Source organism: Lissotriton helveticus, chromosome 1_1, assembly GCF_964261635.1.
Source record: "Lissotriton helveticus chromosome 1_1, aLisHel1.1, whole genome shotgun sequence".
NCBI classification, from domain to species: Eukaryota; Metazoa; Chordata; class Amphibia; order Caudata; family Salamandridae; genus Lissotriton; species Lissotriton helveticus.
The window spans coordinates 1,662,871,817-1,662,895,341 of record NC_136057.1 but is presented as its reverse complement, the minus strand read 5'-3'; the positions used below and the strand labels follow the sequence as shown (position 1 = coordinate 1,662,895,341).

The 23,525-nt window shown below is 41.8% G+C and overlaps 1 long non-coding RNA gene across 1 annotated transcript in view; it reads right to left on the bottom strand.

Annotated features, from left to right (window-relative positions):
- The window catches only part of LOC144773890 (uncharacterized), an 87,227-nt gene that overhangs the window by 14,999 nt on the left and 48,703 nt on the right, over positions 1-23,525 (bottom strand). The gene's annotated exons all lie outside the window — the stretch shown is intronic.

The window sequence follows — 23,525 nt, the reverse complement described above, 5'->3', positions numbered from 1 at the left end:
GTGTTACCCAAGTTCTTATATTTCTTTAATAAATAGGCCTATTCCTCTGACTCAGACCTCTTTCAAAAAGCTTAACTCCTATATGATAACCCTTGCCTGGGCCGGGGAGCAACCCAGGATCCGATGGCAAATACTTAGGAGACCCTATTTGCAGGGGAGATTCGGCGCACCAGACCTGTATCTGTATTATTTATGTGCACAAGCGCACTTTGCACATTATTCGTATCATCCACAGCATTATACACCGCATACAGCGAATGAAAATGAGGCAGCCTATCATATACCCCTGAGAGCCGTATTACATCACATGATCACGAACTCCACATCCAGAGAAATAAACTTGATCTGCAGCACAATGACAGCTTGGCACTCTCTTTCAGCGAGTGCAAATAAACTCCGATGTATGCACCAGCAATGCCATTATTGCATCACCCAGCTTCATCGGTCACACAAGAACCTAAAGCACTGACCATATTAAATAGAGCAGATCTGAAAACACTGGGTGACGGGTTCGCGGAGGGGACATTTATTACACTGTAATACTTTCTGGGTACTGCACATTATACCCCCCTTTTAGGGTTCATATACCACCACTTGTGGTCGGCCCGAGAGCTCTTTACCCTTCCTTTCCACAGGAACCAGCAACCCTGGGGTCTTTGCAGATTGTCCTCACTTGTGCAGACTGCAAAAGGTGAATTGCTAAACTATATAATACCTCGCAGCGCGAGCACTGAGGCCACGAACTTTGCATTGGAAAAATTAAATGTTGTTTTAGGAAAACCCGCTGACTTCCGTGGATTACGAATTCTGTTGTGCCATAGAAAGTAAACTAACGTCCAATTGTAACCCGAGGATTATACATTTTAATTACTTACACCAGATGTATGACTCCCCCCTCCAGCTGCAAAAATATGGGTTACGAATGAATGCGATGTGCAGTGGCGTCACTAGGGTTGGTGTCACCCAGTGCGGGTAACTCATGGTGTCACCCCCACATGACTTACCCAATGTATCCATGATGGACTACCTCGAGGAGATGTATTCATCTGTGCAGCACCCACGGAGGGGGTCCTTCTTCTGCCATCATTTTGAGTTACAACACAGGCCTTGTGTATATCTCCTGACTAACCCCCCCCCCCCCCACCTCCCACTCCCACCCACTCGCAGCCTTAAAATGTGCTAATCACTGTAGCTTTCATGGCTTGTTCACCTCTCCACACCATCCTCTTTCCTTCACAGTTACAAGATGACATCTTCTGAATCCTACCCCAGCATCTTACAGGTCTGTCCAGGGTAACCATTGTGAAAATACTGTCCTCACTTGGCTCCCGAGTCGGTATATATGGGTGCAGCCTGACTACTTATGTAACTCTGGAAATACAGGAAAATTGCTTCAGGCATGTGTTTTTTATATGTTACCAAAGGTATTTTTAACATTTGCATAAAACATAACATAATAGGTCATTCATATAATGTTGATTGGTGCTGTTTTTAGTGACACGTCTGTCGCATTATAAATATAATTTTGGCACATTTGAGACTGATAAAATGAAATGTAATGTAATTTTGGGAAACGAATACAAGTGTTGCCAGGTGATACACACTTCAGTCAAAGTGCCATATGCAAGTAACTTCTGTACCTTTACTCCAGCCCACATTCCCAGTAACTAGACAAAAATCAATATAAATGGAAACTGGGTTAGCATTACAACTGATGGTAAATTACAATGCAGTTGCGAGAGGACAGTACACCCACAAGAAGCAAATGTCTTTTTTAAAGGCAAAAGAAAACGTTCACCCTTCAACTCATTAGCACAACAAAACAATCTTGAGGGGGTGGGGGGGGTGTCGAGGGGGATGCCTCCTATTTGGTATCCACAGAAGCGGGAGCAGCTTATTGATGAGCATGGGTAAAACGATTTATTGCATAGAAGTGGAAGAAGCGCCATTCAGTGCGGGTAACCTCATGGTGTCACCCCCTCACAACACCAATTAGTTGTATGAGTGATTAGCACAAACCGAAAATCCGGTTTTGTGCACAAACGTCTGATGGTGTCTGAATCTGGATTCCCACAGGATGGCAACTTTTCTCAAAAGCACTTCAGCTGCCCAGCGTTGCAAAACAGTAAACTTGAGCCTCAACATTTGCTGGGATTAAAATCATGTGATTTAACAATGCGCAGTTAAGAGGAAGCCTTTTTTTGGGCGAACTTCATCGCACGCCCACCCCTCTATCTATGACTGCTGAGTGCTACAGAAACTGTGGTCTGCAGCGTGGTGGTTTCCAAATAGGACCGAATTAGGCCAGGGAGTCCTTTCAGCATGTCTGAACATTGCCGCCTACATCACTGGCTTTCCTAGGCCTTGTCGGAATGGCGGAAGCCGTGTTTTGGGCCTGTATGCGAGGGCGGGAGCGCTCTCTCAGGGGGAAGAACTCCGTCAGCCTAGGCATGAATCTCTCCACATTAGTGTGACTGGGAGAGAGCGAGTCGCATTCTGCCACTAGTGCCACCAGCTAATTTTGTTTACTTGGTTCATCCCACGAGATTCTCTTGGCACAGTCCCAACGAAAGGAAAGGTCATGGGCTAGGTGTGATATAGGAAGAGGTGTGGTGCGCCCTACCGCTTACAAAACAGGAACCTCGCATGGTTTTAAACCATGACTCGCTTTGTTTCTCTCCGGCCCCTTTCTCGCCTTTCCCCTATTTTTTGTTGGCTATTCTGTGACACTCTCTGACTTTCCCTTGTTCTCTCTCTCTCACTCACTCTCAATCTCTCTCGCGCGCTCTCTAGCTCACTCTCTTCCTTCTGTGTCACTCTCACTGTCCCTTGCATGCTCTCTCAATCTCTCTTGCGCGCTCTCTAGCTCACTCTCTTCCTTCTGTGTCACTCTCACTGTCCCTTGCATGCACTCTCAATCTCTCTCTCTCTCGCGCTCTCTAGCTCACTCTCTTCCTTCTGTGTCACTCTCACTGTCCCTTGCATGCACTCTCAATTGCTCTCTAGCTCACTCTCTTCCGTCTGTGTCACTATCACTGTCCCTTGCATGCACTCTCAATCTCTCTCTCGCGTGCTCTCTAGCTCACTCTCTTCCTTCTGTGTCACTCTCACTGACCCTTGCATGCACTCTCAATCTCTCTCTCGCGCGCGCTCTCTAGCTCACTCTCTTCCTTCTGTGTCACTCTCACTGTCCCTTGCATGCACTCTCAATCGCTCCCTCTCTCGCGTGCTCTCTAGCTCACTCTCTTCCGTCTGTGTCACTCTCACTGTCCCTTGCATGCACTCTCAATCTCTCTCTCTTGCGCGCGCTCTCTAGCTCACTCTCTTCCTTCTGTGTCACTCTCACTGTCCCTTGCATGCACTCTCAATCTCTCTCTCTCTCCCACGCTCTCTAGCTCACTCTCTTCCTTCTGAGTCACTCTCACTGTCCCTTGCATGCACTCTCAATCTCTCTCTCTCTCGCGTGCTCTCTAGCTCACTCTCTTCCGTCTGTGTCACTCTCACTGTCCCTTGAATGCACTCTCAATCTCTCTCTCTTGCGCGCGCTCTCTAGCTCACTCTCTTCCTTCTGTGTCACTCTCACTGTCCCTTGCATGCACTCTCAATCTCTCTCTCTCCCGCGCTCTCTAGCTCACTCTCTTCCTTCTGTGTCACTCTCACTGTCCCTTGCATGCACTCTCAATCTCTCTCTCTCTCTCGCGCGCGCTCTCTAGCTCACTCTCTTCTGTCTGTGTCATTCTCACTGTCCCTTGCATGCACTCTCAATATCTCTCTCTCTCGTGCGCTCTCTAGCTCACTCTCTTCCTTCTGTGTCACTCCCACTGTCCCTTGCATGCGTCCTCTGTTGCAAATGCGTTTGCCGTTTAATCACTTCGGGAACTATTTCCTATACTTTCTTTTTCTACAAAACCACCGATTAATTCTCCAGATATATTAGCCACCTTTTACACTTTGGTCAGGGGTCACGGTGTCACCCCAGGTTTATGGTGTCACCTGGTGCGGTCCGCACCCCCCGCACCCCACTACTGACGCCACTGGCGATGTGTGTCCGCTGGCGATCCTGCTGCAGATTTTTTACATCTGGCCTGTCTCCGTGGCCCTATATTTCTGTACTGGACTATGGTCATGCGGGCCATCTCTAGCATGGTGATGGAATGTGTTGTTGCACCCCCTCCCCAAATGTCTCCTGAATCTTGTTAAACCTCTCCACAGCCAATCGGAAGTTAGTGTCAGTAGCACTGTTGCTTGTCAAGTGGAGAGTGTCCATTTACTGGGGGGAAGATGAGCCCCTAAAACGGTAGAGAGACTTACAGATACCTTTGCAGAAGAACACCCACGATCCTCAAGACCCAAAAACATTTGGGCCCCTATACCTCTGATGCAGCGGAAAGGGGCTATGCCAAATTTTAATGATGTGTGTACACAGTCTGTGTGCACATCCCAGTGTTTGGGCACTCCCTCTGGTTCATCAAATGTGAATAGACTCCATTGGGTTTCAAAGTTTCTTTATTTTTACTGTGTGCGATGTTTAACCTTTCATAGATGTTATTTCATTTCATCAGTTTCAACAGGTTTTTATCGTAGATAAGATCAAATCATAGTCGCTCCGATGCATTTCGGGCTAAATGCCCTTTCTCAAGGAGCTCTGAAAACAAGAACGACTTGCGTTTGCATCAAAAAGCATCATGATGTAATAATTATATACAATACAAAAATCCAAGTAACAGTTTCCCAGTGATGGTAGTGGGTGCTAGGACAAACAAATAAATACAAATGGTGCACGTGTGTTGTGCAAAGTTGATACGGAATGGGTGAACAGAGGTTTGTAAAGTGCAAGTGTACAACGAGGGCGCACCCCCAGAGTAAAAAACGGGTCATGACATGCCAAAAGGAGGGGTGTAAAGAAGGTATAAGCAGAAGGTGAGGGGGGAATGTAATCAAAAAAACGCTCACGTGTTGTTGCGGCGGTCATACACGCTGGGAGGAATGAATGAAATGGGGTAAAAACGTTAGCGTTTTGGATAGCGATAAATTCAGGCAATGTTTACTCAACATGAGTAAAAATAAGGAGAGTTTCAGGCTTACCAAAAGGGTTTCAAATGCGGGACTATCGAAGTCTCCAGGTGTGTTGGCGGTTGAACGCGGCTGGTGCAATTATGTTTCCCGGGAGAGCGCTAAAGTAAACATGAACGAGGGGTCTAAGTTCACCGTGAAGGGATGGAAATTAAAGAAGGACTGGTGTGGCTTAGAACGGGTCGGCCATCTTAGAGTGTGTAAACGAAGGGTAATGACTGTTAAAAACGGGGATAAAACGAATGTGAAAGGAAAAAAGTGAAAGAAACGTGCGGTGAGAGGCTAGGATGTAAGGAATAAAGGATGAATAAATGTGGGAATGGTTGATTATGTGGAGAAACATATGAAAAAACATGGTAATCTCATGCAGATAAAAGTAAATACAGATGCATAAACTGGGAACATGAACAAAATAATTATATGAGCGCACAAGAGGTTTGTGTCCTTAAATACCATATAAGGTATTTATAAAAATCAACTCAGTTCAATACGGTCATTAAGACCAAATGGTTTGCAAGATTGCAAACGATAAATCCATGCAGTTTCTCTTTGTAGAAGGAACTTGTTATTGTCCCTTCCTTCTTTTTTCTCAATGATTTCTAGAACCATGAATTTTAGCTGTGCCACTGTGTGATTGGATTCCATGAAGTGTGTGGCCACACTAGATTTTGTCTGTTTGGCCCTGATATTGGATTTGTGTTCGTTCAACCGGACTTTTACTTTTCTCTCTGTTTTTCCTACATAGATTTTCCCGCAGGGACACTTAAGTAGGTATATGAGGTTGGACGAATCACAGGTTGCATTGACTTTCACATTAATTTCTGTTCCTTTCATCGGATGGTTAAGTTTGTTGCCTGTGATAATATTGTTGCAATTATTGCAGTTAAAGCATGGTCTCGTGCCCTTATGTGTGGTTTGACTTGGAGTTTCTCTGGATAGGATCTCTTTCAGGTCATTGGCTCTCGTATATGCAAATATTGGAGGATTCTTAAACATATCCTTAAAATCTGGTTCGGATGCTAGAATTCTCCAGTGTCCAAGTATGATTTTTTTGTATCTCCCACTTAATGTGGAATACTTAGAAACGATTACCATTCTGTTTTCCTCGCTTTTTGTTGTTTTTTTTAACGCCATTTCACGTTGGATTAGAGAGACTTTTCTCATAGCTTCATTTGTTGTTTCAGATGGGTACCCTCTTTCAGTGAATCTCAAGTTCATTTCATCCAATCTTTGTGTGCAAACTGCTGGGTCGGACACTATGCGTTTAACTCGGAGCATCTGGCTGAAAGGGAGATGGCGTTTAAGTGAATGCTGATGAAAACTTGCGAAGTGCAACGTATTGTTGCGGTCAGTGGGTTTCCTGTAGAGGTCCGTGTCTAGACCGGTTTTTGACCTACTGATAGATACATCCAGGAAGTTAATTTGAGTTTCATTCAAATTCCATGTGATTTGGATTCGGTGATCTTTGGTGTTCAAGATATTTAGTTCTTTTTCCAATGTATTTTTTGGACCTTTCCAAAGGAAAAATAAATCATCGATGTACCTGACGTACATCAACAAGTTGTTGATCCATTCAGGGTTGCTGTAGATGTGGGCTTGTTCGAAATCAGCCATATAAATATTAGCATACGCCGGCGCGGCGCAATTGCCCATGGACATACCAGACAACTGTTGAAACCATTTGTCGTTGTGATTGAAATAGCTATGATAAAGAGTAAAGATCATAAGCTCCATGAGAAGAATTTGCATAGGTTCAGAGATGTCACTGTGTAGCAGGGTTTTTTCAATAGCTTCAATTCCTCCACCATGTGGGATTGATGTGTATAAACTGTTCACATCCGCTGTACAAAATATGAGGTCATCATTTTCATTGATTTTAATTTCAGATAGCTTGAGCAGAAATTCTGTCGTATCCTTTATGTAGCTGTTAAGTTGTTTCACAAATGGCTGTAAATAACGATCAAGAAATTTTCCTACGGGTTCATGGAGTGAACCCTTGGTAGACACGATCGGCCGCATCGGAGGATCTGTTAAGTTTTTGTGTATCTTCGGGAGTAAGGTTATAGTGGGACTCCTTGGAAATTCAACTAATAGGAATTTCTTGGTCCGTTCGTCAATTGTTCCTGACTCATATGCTTTGTTGATAATCAATGCCAGTGTATCTTTGTATTGATTCGTTGGATTGGATTCTAGTAATGTGTAGGTTTCAGATTCCCAAATGTGTTCATGCATTTTTGCTTCATACATCCTAGAATTCATAACGACAAGGGCCCCGCCTTTGTCAGCTTTTATGCATTTAATTGACTTATTATTGGCGATCTTCCTTAGTGTGTCGTTGTCTTTCCGTGTCAGGTTCATTGTTTTGGTTTTTTTCTTGAAGTTAATTTTTCCCACATCCTGTTTTACTAATGTCTCGAAGGTGTCGATGCTTTTGTGACTAACCGGTGGTAGATATGAGCTAGGTGGACGTAGCCCACATAGTTGATCTGGTTTTTTATCTGTAGCAGGTGGAAGCACATTTTCGAAAAAATGACGTAACCTTAATTTCCTTGTCAGCTTAAATGTGCTAGTCTCCAATTCAAGTTGGTTGGTGAAGGTAGTTGGGATAAACGATGTTCCTTTTTGTAGAAGATTGGTCTCATGTTCAGATAATTCAATGTCAGAGATATTAATAACTAGCGATTTGTTTTCTTTTTGTCCTTCTTCGAACCTCTTGTGTTTGGTGCTTCCGATTCTTTTTCTCTTGCTCCGCCTGAGTCGTCGGTATCTTGTGGGCCTTTCTCTAAAAAAGGACCCGATGTAGTGGCACTCTCATCTGGTTGTGTTCTAGCCTGCTCTTGATTCCTATTTATTTCAGAAGTCGTCTTTCTTGGTGGCCGGTTAGACGCGTCGCTCCCAGAGGAGGAAGTATCTGTGTATTGGCTGGTTGGTTTATTCCGTCTGCGTTGGGTGTAAATATCAGCCCAGGTGTAAACCTCATCCAATTGGTAATCCAATGTATCGCGTCTGAATTTTCTGATTATCCTATCGTTGATATCCTTAGTGTGCTTTTCTAATTGTATTTTAACATCCTCTAGCATTTGTGATACTTCTTCGGATGATTTGAACACTTCAAGTTCTTTCTCAACTTCTTTGATTTCGTTGGTCAATTCAATTAGGATGGTGGATAATTCCTCAATGATAAGTAAAATAAGATCTAGGCTACATTTGTTGAGAATGGCATTCCATTTAGCTTGGAAGTTTTTGGAATTCTTACAAAGAGATGGTTTGAGAGCAATTCTGAGTCCACGGGGAATGCGCAAGGCTTGATGATATTTCACTAGTGTTTTGGCGTGTAGTTGTTGGTTAATACGGCGTTTTGACAGGTAAAGGAGATGTTTGACACATTGTTCTCTTGTGCGACTGCTGGATTCTTGTGATACGTCGTCTTGAATTAAAGCATAGATGCGTTCTTTTTCATCGTCTCCATATGCCAGGAGGTCTGCTCTAGCATCCGTTGATTTTGAACTTGTTTCATATTGCATTTTGAATGCGTGCTATTGCCTAGAGGGCGGAAAATATTAGATAAAAAATAATATCGGCAATGCACTGCTGAATTATTGAAAAGGAATTTTTAGTACAATCTTTTGAGCAATTGATTATTTTTAGAGGTGCTCCAACTGGTGGCGTAACCGTCCGTTTGCGCCAAAAGTATAAGTCTTAATGATGTGTGTACACAGTCTGTGTGCACATCCCAGTGTTTGGGCACTCCCTCTGGTTCATCAAATGTGAATAGACTCCATTGGGTTTCAAAGTTTCTTTATTTTTACTGTGTGCGATGTTTAACCTTTCATAGATGTCATTTCATTTCATCAGTTTCAACAGGTTTTTATCGTAGATAAGATCAAATCATAGTTGCTCCGATGCATTTCGGGCGAAATGCCCTTTCTCAAGGAGCTCTGAAAACAAGAACGACTTGCGTTTGCATCAAAAAGCATCATGATGTAATAATTATATACAATACAAAAATCCAAGTAACAGTTTCCCAGTGATGGTAGTGGGTGCTAGGACAAACAAATAAATACAAATGGTGCACGTGTGTTGTGCAAAGTTGATACGGAATGGGTGAACAGAGGTTTGTAAAGTGCAAGTGTACAACGAGGGCGCACCCCCAGAGTAAAAAATGGGTCATCACATGCCAAAAGGAGGGGTGTAAAGAAGGTATAAGCAGAAGGTGAGGGGGGAATGTAATCAAAAAACCGCTCACGTGTTGTTGCGGCGGTCATACACGCTGGGAGGAATGAATGAAATGGGGTAAAAACGTTAGCGTTTTGGATAGCGATAAATTCAGGCAATGTTTACTCAACATGAGTAAAAATAAGGAGAGTTTCAGGCTTACCAAAAGGGTTTCAAATGCGGGACTATCGAAGTCTCCAGGTGTGTTGGCGGTTGAACGCGGCTGGTGCAATTATGTTTCCCGGGAGAGCGCTAAAGTAAACATGAACGAGGGGTCTAAGTTCACCGTGAAGGGATGGAAATTAAAGAAGGACTGGTGTGGCTTAGAACGGGTCGGCCATCTTAGAGTGTGTAAACGAAGGGTAATGACTGTTAAAAACGGGGATAAAACGAATGTGAAAGGAAAAAAGTGAAAGAAACGTGCGGTGAGAGGCTAGGATGTAAGGAATAAAGGATGAATAAATGTGGGAATGGTTGATTATGTGGAGAAACATATGAAAAAACATGGTAATCTCATGCAGATAAAAGTAAATACAGATGCATAAACTGGGAACATGAACAAAATAATTATATGAGTGCACAAGAGGTTTGTGTCCTTAAATACCATATAAGGTATTTATAAAAAGCAACTCAGTTCAATACGGTCATTAAGACCAAATGGTTTGCAAGATTGCAAACGATAAATCCATGCAGTTTCTCTTTGTAGAAGGAACTTGTTATTGTCCCTTCCTTCTTTTTTCTCAATGATTTCTAGAACCATGAATTTTAGCTGTGCCACTGTGTGATTGGATTCCATGAAGTGTGTGGCCACACTAGATTTTGTCTGTTTGGTCCTGATATTGGATTTGTGTTCGTTCAACCGGACTTTTATTTTTCTCTCTGTTTTTCCTACATAGATTTTCCCGCAGGGACACTTAAGTAGGTATATGAGGTTGGACGAATCACAGGTTGCATTGACTTTCACATTAATTTCTGTTCCTTTCATCGGATGGTTAAGTTTGTTGCCTGTGATAATATTGTTGCAATTATTGCAGTTAAAGCATGGTCTCGTGCCCTTATGTGTGGTTTGACTTGGAGTTTCTCTGGATAGGATCTCTTTCAGGTTATTGGCTCTCGTATATGCAAATATTGAAGGATTCTTAAACATATCCTTAAAATCTGGTTCGGATGCTAGAATTCTCCAGTGTCCAAGTATGATTTTTTTGTATCTCCCACTTAATGTGGAATACTTAGAAACGATTACCATTCTGTTTTTCTCGCTTTTTGTTGTTTTTTTTAACGCCATTTCACGTTGGATTAGAGAGACTTTTCTCATAGCTTCATTTGTTGTTTCAGATGGGTACTCTCTTTCAGTGAATCTCAAGTTCATTTCATCCAATCTTTGTGTGCAAACTGCTGGGGATTTTAAGGATATGTTTAAGAATCCTCCAATATTTGCATATCCACACATAAGGGCACGAGACCATGCTTTAACTGCAATAATTGCAACAATATTATCACAGGCAACAAACTTAACCATCCGATGAAAGGAACAGAAATTAATGTGAAAGTCAATGCAACCTGTGATTCGTCCAACCTCATATACCTACTTAAGTGTCCCTGCGGGAAAATCTATGTAGGAAAAACAGAGAGAAAAATAAAAGTCCGGTTGAACGAACACAAATCCAATATCAGGACCAAACAGACAAAATCTAGTGTGGCCACACACTTCATGGAATCCAATCACACAGTGGCACAGCTAAAATTCATGGTTCTAGAAATCATTGAGAAAAAAGAAGGAAGGGACAATAACAAGTTCCTTCTACAAAGAGAAACTGCATGGATTTATCGTTTGCAATCTTGCAAACCATTTGGTCTTAATGACCGTATTGAACTGAGTTGCTTTTTATAAATACCTTATATGGTATTTAAGGACACAAACCTCTTGTGCGCTCATATAATTATTTTGTTCATGTTCCCAGTTTATGCATCTGTATTTACTTTTATCTGCATGAGATTACCATGTTTTTTTATATGTTTCTCCACATAATCAACCATTCCCACATTTATTCATCCTTTATTCCTTACATCCTAGCCTCTCACCGCACGTTTCTTTCACTTTTTTCCTTTCACATTCGTTTTATCCCCGTTTTTAACAGTCATTACCCTTCGTTTACACACTCTAAGATGGCCGACCCGTTCTAAGCCACACCAGTCCTTCTTTAATTTCCATCCCTTCACGGTGAACTTAGACCCCTCGTTCATGTTTACTTTAGCGCTCTCCCGGGAAACATAATTGCACCAGCCGCGTTCAACCGCCAACACACCTGGAGACTTCGATAGTCCCGCATTTGAAACCCTTTTGGTAAGCCTGAAACTCTCCTTATTTTTACTCATGTTGAGTAAACATTGCCTGAATTTATCGCTATCCAAAACGCTAACGTTTTTACCCCATTTCATTCATTCCTCCCAGCGTGTATGACCGCCGCAACAACACGTGAGCGTTTTTTTGATTACATTCCCCCCTCACCTTCTGCTTATACCTTCTTTACACCCCTCCTTTTGGCATGTCATGACCCGTTTTTTACTCTGGGGGTGCGCCCTCGTTGTACACTTGCACTTTACAAACCTCTGTTCACCCATTCCGTATCAACTTTGCACAACACACGTGCACCATTTGTATTTATTTGTTTGTCCTAGCACCCACTACCATCACTGGGAAACTGTTACTTGGATTTTTGTATTGTATATAATTATTACATCATGATGCTTTTTGATGCAAACGCAAGTCGTTCTTGTTTTCAGAGCTCCTTGAGAAAGGGCATTTCGCCCGAAATGCATCGGAGCGACTATGATTTGATCTTATCTACGATAAAAACCTGTTGAAACTGATGAAATGAAATGACATCTATGAAAGGTTAAACATCGCACACAGTAAAAATAAAGAAACTTTGAAACCCAATGGAGTCTATTCACATTTGATGAACCAGAGGGAGTGCCCAAACACTGGGATGTGCACACAGACTGTGTACACACATCATTAAGACTTATACTTTTGGCGCAAACGGACGGTTACGCCACCAGTTGGAGCACCTCTAAAAATAATCAATTGCTCAAAAGATTGTACTAAAAATTCCTTTTCAATAATTCAGCAGTGCATTGCCGATATTATTTTTTATCTAATATTTTCCGCCCTCTAGGCAATAGCACGCATTCAAAATGCAATATGAAACAAGTTCAAAATCAACGGATGCTAGAGCAGACCTCCTGGCATATGGAGACGATGAAAAAGAACGCATCTATGCTTTAATTCAAGACGACGTATCACAAGAATCCAGCAGTCGCACAAGAGAACAATGTGTCAAACATCTCCTTTACCTGTCAAAACGCCGTATTAACCAACAACTACACGCCAAAACACTAGTGAAATATCATCAAGCCTTGCGCATTCCCCGTGGACTCAGAATTGCTCTCAAACCATCTCTTTGTAAGAATTCCCAAAACTTCCAAGCTAAATGGAATGCCATTCTCAACAAATGTAGCCTAGATCTTATTTTACTTATCATTGAGGAATTATCCACCATCCTAATTGAATTGACCAACGAAATCAAAGAAGTTGAGAAAGAACTTGAAGTATTCAAATCATCCGAAGAAGTATCACAAATGCTAGAGGATGTTAAAATACAATTAGAAAAGCACACTAAGGCTATCCACGATAGGAAAATCAGAAAATTCAGACGCGATACATTGGATTACCAATTGGATGAGGTTTACACCTGGGCTGATATTTACGCCCAACGCAGACGGAATAAACCAACCAGCCAATACACAGATACTTCCTCCTCTGGGAGCGACGCGTCTAACCGGCCACCAAGAAAGACGACTTCTGAAATAAATAGGAATCAAGAGCAGGCTAGAACACAACCAGATGAGAGTGCCACTACATCGGGTCCTTTTTTAGAGAAAGGCCCACAAGATACCGACGACTCAGGCGGAGCAAGAGAAAAAGAATCGGAAGCACCAAACACAAGAGGTTCGAAGAAGGACAAAAAGAAAACAAATCGCTAGTTATTAATATCTCTGACATTGAATTATCTGAACATGAGACCAATCTTCTACAAAAAGGAACATCGTTTATCCCAACTACCTTCACCAACCAACTTGAATTGGAGACTAGCACATTTAAGCTGACAAGGAAATTAAGGTTACGTCATTTTTTCGAAAATGTGCTTCCACCTGCTACAGATAAAAAACCAGATCAACTATGTGGGCTACGTCCACCTAGTTCATATCTACCACCGGTTAGTCACAAAAGCATCGACACCTTCGAGACATTAGTAAAACAGGATGTGGGAAAAATTAACTTCAAGAAAAAAACCAAAACAATGAACCTGACACGGAAAGACAACGACACACTAAGGAAGATCACCAATAATAAGTCAATTAAATGCATAAAAGCTGACAAAGGCGGGGCCCTTGTCGTTATGAATTCTAGGATGTATGAAGCAAAAATGCATGAACACATTTGGGAATCTGAAACCTACACATTACTAGAATCCAATCCAACGAATCAATACAAAGATACACTGGCATTGATTATCAACAAAGCATATGAGTCAGGAACAATTGACGAACGGACCAAGAAATTCCTATTAGTTGAATTTCCAAGGAGTCCCACTATAACCTTACTCCCGAAGATACACAAAAACTTAACAGATCCTCCGATGCGGCCGATCGTGTCTACCAAGGGTTCACTCCATGAACCCGTAGGAAAATTTCTTGATCGTTATTTACAGCCGTTTGTGAAACAACTTAACAGCTACATAAAGGATACGACAGAATTTCTGCTCAAGCTATCTGAAATTAAAATCAATGAAAATGATGACCTCATATTTTGTACAGCGGATGTGAACAGTTTATACACATCAATCCCACATGGTGGAGGAATTGAAGCTATTGAAAAAACCCTGCTACACAGTGACATCTCTGAACCTATGCAAATTCTTCTCATGGAGCTTATGATCTTTACTCTTTATAATAGCTATTTCAATCACAACGACAAATGGTTTCAACAGTTGTCTGGTATGTCCATGGGCAATTGCGCCGCGCCGGCGTATGCTAATATTTATATGGCTGATTTCGAACAAGCCCACATCTACAGCAACCCTGAATGGATCAACAACTTGTTGATGTACGTCAGGTACATCGATGATTTATTTTTCCTTTGGAAAGGTCCAAAAAATACATTGGAAAAAGAACTAAATATCTTGAACACCAAAGATCACCGAATCCAAATCACATGGAATTTGAATGAAACTCAAATTAACTTCCTGGATGTATCTATCAGTAGGTCAAAAACCGGTCTAGACACGGACCTCTACAGGAAACCCACTGACCGCAACAATACGTTGCACTTCGCAAGTTTTCATCAGCATTCACTTAAACGCCATCTCCCTTTCAGCCAGATGCTCCGAGTTAAACGCATAGTGTCCGACCCAGCAGTTTGCACACAAAGATTGGATGAAATGAACTTGAGATTCACTGAAAGAGGGTACCCATCTGAAACAACAAATGAAGCTATGAGAAAAGTCTCTCTAATCCAACGTGAAATGGCGTTAAAAAAAACAACAAAAAGCGAGGAAAACAGAATGGTAATCGTTTCTAAGTATTCCACATTAAGTGGGAGATACAAAAAAATCATACTTGGACACTGGAGAATTCTAGCATCCGAACCAGATTTTAAGGATATGTTTAAGAATCCTCCAATATTTGCATATACGAGAGCCAATAACCTGAAGGAGATCCTATCCAGAGAAACTCCAAGTCAAACCACACATAAGGGCACGAGACCATGCTTTAACTGCAATAATTGCAACAATATTATCACAGGCAACAAACTTAACCATCCGATGAAAGGAACAGAAATTAATGTGAAAGTCAATGCAACCTGTGATTCGTCCAACCTCATATACCTACTTAAGTGTCCCTGCGGGAAAATCTATGTAGGAAAAACAGAGAGAAAAATAAAAGTCCGGTTGAACGAACACAAATCCAATATCAGGACCAAACAGACAAAATCTAGTGTGGCCACACACTTCATGGAATCCAATCACACAGTGGCACAGCTAAAATTCATGGTTCTAGAAATCATTGAGAAAAAAGAAGGAAGGGACAATAACAAGTTCCTTCTACAAAGAGAAACTGCATGGATTTATCGTTTGCAATCTTGCAAACCATTTCGTCTTAATGACCGTATTGAACTGAGTTGCTTTTTATAAATACCTTATATGGTATTTAAGGACACAAACCTCTTGTGCGCTCATATAATTATTTTGTTCATGTTCCCAGTTTATGCATCTGTATTTACTTTTATCTGCATGAGATTACCATGTTTTTTCATATGTTTCTCCACATAATCAACCATTCCCACATTTATTCATCCTTTATTCCTTACATCCTAGCCTCTCACCGCACGTTTCTTTCACTTTTTTCCTTTCACATTCGTTTTATCCCCGTTTTTAACAGTCATTACCCTTCGTTTACACACTCTAAGATGGCCGACCCGTTCTAAGCCACACCAGTCCTTCTTTAATTTCCATCCCTTCACGGTGAACTTAGACCCCTCGTTCATGTTTACTTTAGCGCTCTCCCGGGAAACATAATTGCACCAGCCGCGTTCAACCGCCAACACACCTGGAGACTTCGATAGTCCCGCATTTGAAACCCTTTTGGTAAGCCTGAAACTCTCCTTATTTTTACTCATGTTGAGTAAACATTGCCTGAATTTATCGCTATCCAAAACGCTAACGTTTTTACCCCATTTCATTCATTCCTCCCAGCGTGTATGACCGCCGCAACAACACGTGAGCGTTTTTTTGATTACATTCCCCCCTCACCTTCTGCTTATACCTTCTTTACACCCCTCCTTTTGGCATGTCATGACCCGTTTTTTACTCTGGGGGTGCGCCCTCGTTGTACACTTGCACTTTACAAACCTCTGTTCACCCATTCCGTATCAACTTTGCACAACACACGTGCACCATTTGTATTTATTTGTTTGTCCTAGCACCCACTACCATCACTGGGAAACTGTTACTTGGATTTTTGTATTGTATATAATTATTACATCATGATGCTTTTTGATGCAAACGCAAGTCGTTCTTGTTTTCAGAGCTCCTTGAGAAAGGGCATTTCGCCCGAAATGCATCGGAGCGACTATGATTTGATCTTATCTACGATAAAAACCTGTTGAAACTGATGAAATGAAATGACATCTATGAAAGGTTAAACATCGCACACAGTAAAAATAAAGAAACTTTGAAACCCAATGGAGTCTATTCACATTTGATGAACCAGAGGGAGTGCCCAAACACTGGGATGTGCACACAGACTGTGTACACACATCATTAAGACTTATACTTTTGGCGCAAACGGACGGTTACGCCACCAGTTGGAGCACCTCTAAAAATAATCAATTGCTCAAAAGATTGTACTAAAAATTCCTTTTCAATAATTCAGCAGTGCATTGCCGATATTATTTTTTAGCTATGCCAAATTTTACTATCAGTAACCAATTTTAACACCTTGTAGTCCCTTTCACGCTGCGTGAGTTTAAAACATGCTATCAATTTCTATTATCTATGGGGCCCACTCTCTCCGAGGACTCTTGTAGAGCTGTCAGGGATTTCCAAAGATAGACACAATCCTAACCTTATGAGGACCTAAACAAGGAAAGATAATTCATATACTATAACCAATAATAATAATAAGCAAAGTTAAGGAGTCAGAATCAGCAGAACAACAGTAAGCCAGTTTAAGTAGGAAACAGCAACTCTGCTCTCTCATCTAGCAGTCTCCCTTCCCAAACTAAAATTCTGTAACTAGTAATTATACCCTAATTCACTAAAGATCCAGCCCCCCATGTATCAAAACACAAAATCCACACTTTTGTTTGGACTAGGTCTGGGGGTGTCTGATAACTTCACTTCCAGTGCACCTGACTCTTAATAGTTCCTTTGTCTTTAGGAAACCAACAGCATCGTCCTTTAGCAGAGGAAACTCCGATAATCTCTTCCGTGGCTTGCACCTATTTCTAACTCGCTAATGTATCAATTCTTCTTCGGCTTGGTTGTCCACGGGTATATTTTTTTCCGGACAGCAAGGAAATTCAATTTTTAACATTCATTACTTCCTCCACACAGCCATAGCCATTGTCAGGAACTCTCAAAGGACAAAATAAATTTCTTTGCATCCTACGTTTTAGAGAGCAAATTAAACCTAAAAAGACTCTTGAGGCCTTCTTTGCAGAACAGTAAAATATGTTTTTTCTCTAGGAAAAACAAATACACAAATGATTATCATATCACAACAAAACTTTATTATTAATGCTCTGTTAATGCTTTGCATTTCTTCTTCACCATATGTAAATATTTTCAAACAGTTAGTGAAAGGGAAAATGTTATATCTCTTTTTAAAACTCATGGCTTCTATCATTATTTTCTTTGGCTGTTATTTCTGCATTAATCATTCACGTTGGCGGTCTACTTAGAAAACACTGGAAATACTGATCTCTTTCTAGCACGTATCTGCGCAGTTTTATCTCCCCATTTTAGTTCTTCACTGTTCATTTCACACAACTCTTGTTAATAATCCACACATTGGGAAGTTTGATCCGAGAAGGTTTTATTTTGCAAAACCCTGCTCCATCAATCCCCCTTTGATGGCGACTTGAGCCATCATTAAACCCAAAAATCTGATTGTCATCTTATTTCACTGCCTAGAAAGCATTTGTTTTCTTCTGTTTCACCTAACCCCATCTATGTCTTTAACTATTTCATAGTAATTTACTCTTCTGTTTTCCATCTCAATTTCGTCTCTCTTTCTCTTTCTTGCTCTTCGTTTGGTCTCAAATGTTTGTGTCTTGCACTTACAACATTTATATATATATTTATACCAGCATTAATATCCCTGTAGCAAGAGCAATTATAGGTGTTAGTATTTTTCCTAGCAAGCTATTACCAAAAGCTGAAAACCAGTTACCCACTCAAGAGAAACCCTTACCAAGTTTCTCTCAAGCACCATCAACCTTCAGTACATTTAAATCTTCCCGTAAATGCATAATATTAGTAATATATCTCTCCAGGTTCCTACTTTTGCCAGGGGTATATGTACATCACTGTTAGATTTTCAACATGTTACAGACTCTGTCCTCTTTTGCCAATAATACTTCAAGAGCGAGCCTATTTTGTAAAACTATAGATCTCATAGCCACCATTGAAGTATCAATCATTAAGAACCCACCAACAGGGTCTGTGGATAAACAATCAACCACTGTGGACAATTTTCTAATTATATGCAAATTTAAAATTACTCCGACTAAAGGTATCAATGCTCCAAAAACATCACCCATAATTTCCGCAGCACTAAACCTCCTTTTATTTCGTATTAGTCCACTCTTCTTTTTATTGGTTCCATGACTTTTATCCATATGATAAACCTTTGGAAAAACAATTCCCACATAACAACACCCATACCAACGTGCAGGCAACCTATAATAGGCATTCTTACCACACACATAATATATCCCAGGAATAACAGGATCCGTACCACCTTTTATACCCCAACCCCCTGTAATTAAAAAAAAGTATGGTCACATTCACTAGAACCAATGAAATAATGATTATAATCAGTTTACTGTCTGAGTAAGCAAAGCTTTCCCCTATGATGCCAATCCAGAGTAATTGCAGCATATGCAGCATATGTCTAACCCTTTTTGTAATTTCCTTCTCTAAAAGCCCAAGGAGTTATATGGAACTTTTGCTCAGCAGCTTTTTCCTTAAAACTCTGTCTCCTATCTTCCACTAGATTTATAAATTCAGTCTCTTTCTGATGCAAACTACAGGTCAAATTGCATACACAGTATCTATAGTTTTAGTAGTATGGAAAAACTCCCTAAAATTTTCAGCATTTTTTGCCTTGCCCACCATAGTCATATTCTTTCTAATGGGTACTTCAGAAAAAACTCAATCATAATTTAAATAATAATGCTGCAAACATCCTTTTTCATAGAACAAACTTGTAGTACACTACACGGAATTCTATACGTTAAAGGTAAGTGATGATAGGTAACGCCCTCAGACACAGACTACGGTAATTGCATGCACACATAACAATCTCTTAATATCCACATACTCCTACAACAACTTGGAAAAAACATTTAACATGAAATCATTAATGGAATTATCCTGATGCAAATTATTACCAATTAATCTCTTAATATTAGTTTGTGAATCTTCTTTAAGATTTTCCGCATCTATTTTCTCACTCACCAACTCATTAGTAATATTATTCTTAGTATGATACATAGCATAAGGCACAATAACAATAAGGGCCTGATTCTGATGCTGTTAGGAAATCTTCCCGATCGAATCAGTTTGGAAATGGTTTTTGACCGACTTGGATCGGGAGAGTCCGACCGGCCGAGTATGATGCATTCGGATGCTACCAGATATGACTTGGTTGGACTCCCATTGACTTCTATGGTAGCCTATGTTCCTAACCGCATAGTAACCTGGCCCTCAGTCGGGAAGACAGGTTCCCGATTCGGAAGGAGCAAATGCCGTTAGGAGGCCTTCCTAACCGCATCGCAATCGGGCCCTAGCTGGGAATGCTTTCCTAACCGCATCGGAATCAGGCCCTTAGTGTTAACCAAACAAACATCATTAGTAAAATACTTATGAACCAAGCGTTAATACATCTACACTTTAAACATTGATTTTGATATCCACTCTCTTGTAATCCTGACCGTGCCATTTTCTCCAAGAAGTAAAGAAAAATCAAGAAGTAAAATAAAAAAAAAGTTTTAAAAAACTAGAAAAATAAAGTGTATAGTGTATCCAAACACTTCTTAAGCCTTTTTGCTTCTCCCCTCTCTGTTTTTAGGTTGAGCCTAGCGCAGCGCACATGCGTGGCACTAGGAGGTGACCTGTAGAAATCGGTCAGCTCTTTTCAAGCACTCGAGCTTGTGGTGGCATCCACCTTGCGGGAGCGAGCTGCGGCGCGCAGGGGCCATCTGTTTGTAATTAGATTTGCCGTGCGGCTGCGCTTGTTTACATTTGCCTAAGATTTTCCTGCATCTGCATCTTAAATTACAGGCTCCTGTGAACAGCGGCGTGCAGGGGCCATCTGTTTGTAATTAGCGTGGCCGCGCTTGTTTATCAGCTTCCGCGAGTTAATGAGAAATGAGTGTGCTGGTAATTGCAGCTCCTCGGCCAGAGCCGGTCTTTTTTCTTGTCAATGTTCCTGCCCCGACAGGCCGCCGCTCACCTCCCGTGCATGGGGAATATGATTATCCGCACACCGACTCTTCCCGACAGGACAGGGAGCGGCCGGAGTAACTCTGATAAAGGCTCTCTGTCATTGGCTTATGTTCTAGCTGCCCGGTGTGTCTCGTCCCTGTAAGACTTAACACCAGGGAGTAAATCCCTTGTATGAGAACATCATTTGACACTGCCACCATCTTCAACTGTTTTTACCGTGGCCACATGGCCGCGCTTGTTTATCAGCTGCCACGGGTTAATGAGTAAAGAGTGTGTTGGTAATTGCAGCTCCTCGGCCAGAGCTGGTATTTCTTCCTGTCAATGTTCCTGCCACAGACAGGCCGCCTCTCACCTCTCGTGCATGGGGAATGTGATTATCCGCACACCAACTCTCCTTGACAGGACAAGGAGCGGCTGGAGTAGCTCTGATAAAGGCTCTCTCTCATTGGCTTATGTTCTATCTGCCCGGTGTTTTTCGTCCCTGTAAGACATAACACCTGGGGGTAAATCCCTCGTATAAGAACATCATTTGACTCTGCCACCATCTTCAACTGTTTTAAATTAGGCACCATACCCACATTCCTTGGGGCCATGATTTCCTTGGGGACATCCTAGGCTGGATGGTTGAAAGCAGGGCCATTGAAATTATGCGGCAGGGGAGGGCCAAATTATATGTCAGGGCTGATATTATGCAGCAAGAAAAGGCAAAGTATAATGCAGCACGTTTTGTGCTATTATCATTTCATTAGTTTGTAATATTTACATTTGTTATCCCCGTCGGGGCATAGGTTGCACCTCACTGGTACCCGTTTAATACTTAAATATAGCAATAAGCAGAAGAAATGTGACCAGTCATCCGTTGCAAAGATGTGCAGGTAAACACGAGTGGCTGCATTTTTAGTAACGATTGAACCGTTTGATCTAGAAACATTTTTTTTAGTGTTGATATTTTCAGATTATGCATCAGATGATGGATTATACTTCAAATACGGCAAATCCATAATTATTGGAAAAACTTTGCGGCCGCACAATCGTAAACTTCCAGTGGCCTTGGCTGAAATGAATTTTGTATGACTTGGTGGAGAAAACTTTCGCCACCAGCCACCTGTCGTCTTGGGACCATATTTGATGGGGGCGTCGTCGGTGAACGTATACTATTACTTACCAGAACTCCAAGTCTGCTCTTCAGCTTCTGGGGCGAGAACCTGAAACGTTGACGTTATTCATTAGCTTCTAAAGGACCTTTGTAGAATGTGCAGGCTCACAGAATCGGAACGCATCAGAAATCCTACCTCTTCATAAGACAACGCTGGGTACATTTGCATGGGGCCGGGGTGGGTGGCCTGTTCCTGTTAGCTGGAGGGGTCTGCACATGCCAAACAAGGTGCTTCATTTTCATAGACATGGCAATGGTTTGGGTGGGAATTGAGAAGTGACTGCCTAGATGCCCTTTAAGAGTGAATATACCCCTGATTGCAGTCAGAGCAGTAGTTGAGAAGTTGCTTAGGCATCTATTCACCAGAATTATAGAGCAGGCACAAGTGATTTGGTGAACCGTTTGCCCCTATGTGACATTGCTGGATTGGCACATGCCCTATTCTTGGCACTGCAGCATAATACTGTTCATTGCTTTACGGCTATGGTCAAAGCAAGCAGGGAAATTACAGACAGTAAGCCAGGTTCGTTGAGTTTTGTTTCCTTTCTATATTAGCTGAAAAGAGTACCAGGGTCAGCAGAGGGCAAGCAGTGGGTGACATCGCCTTCGCCTGGCTCCATTTACTTGATGTCCATGCGAGTTGGTAGACTTGGCATGCAGCGCTTTGTAAGACACCTGTATAGGAATTGAGCCTGCGTAAGATGGTGGAGCTTCGCTTAGGCAGCCATGCTCAGAGTCCCTCCTTTGTGCAGCGCAGGCAAATGCCTGCTAACAGCTGCCACAGTGTGGACCATGCGTGGAGGAGCAGAGATGAGGGCAGAGAAGCTAAAGACCTTGAGCTGCTCGTCTCCTGCTGACTACCTGACCTCCCCAGGCCTGGAGTCCCAAGGGTAAGGGATCCTTTAAGACCAGGCTTCAGTTTGTTTGCTTACTCTCTGACGGGAGGGGCGCGCCTCCGCCAGGAGCAGCAGCATTTGTTAACCTGCTAATTGGAAGGGGTAGGTGAGACATGCTATTGATGGCTTGGTCCAGCTGATAGGACAAAGCAGCAGAGTTGTGTAATCAAGGGCAGCGATTGCACATTAATGATTTGAGATGGCGCTTGCTCTCTGTCACCATTCTTGGTGGGGGGGGGGGGCAAGAGACAGTGGCCATCAGCTCAGAGGTCTCCTTGTATTGGATTTATGGAGCAGCTACTGTTTTGCATTAACAATAGTGCAACTTGTAGGCCCAGTACTTACTTGTCTGTTTTGATATGCATGAAAAATAATACAACTCATAGGTTTAACTGGTTCTTAGTTTGCGATAAAAAAGTATAATATCATATCAGCCTTATTGGACACTATCCCTCTAATCCATTCATCCAATTCTTCTGGAGATGGCCCTATTGAACATCCTAATGTAGGTGTCAATTCTCTCGCATTCTGCTCTAGCCTCCTTGGTTCTATTTGCACATTGCGCTTTGGGGTTTCCACTGATCTTTCTGAAATGTCGATCAGTGATCCTGATCACTTGCAGCACCACCACTAGTTCTATTGTTAACAGGCACAGTCAACGCATGCACTTGTGAAATACTCTTACCCTCATTATCCAATGGAACTATGGGACCGCTAGTCATGGGAACTGATAAAGCATCTGCATTCAAATTCAATTGAGTAATCTTTTTCGTTAAATCAACTTTCACCTGGCTCACTACATTTGTATTTTTCATTTGTAAATACTGAGGAACTTCTACTTGAATCAATGGAGCACTTGGGGTAAATCTTTCTTGTTTTTCCTGATAT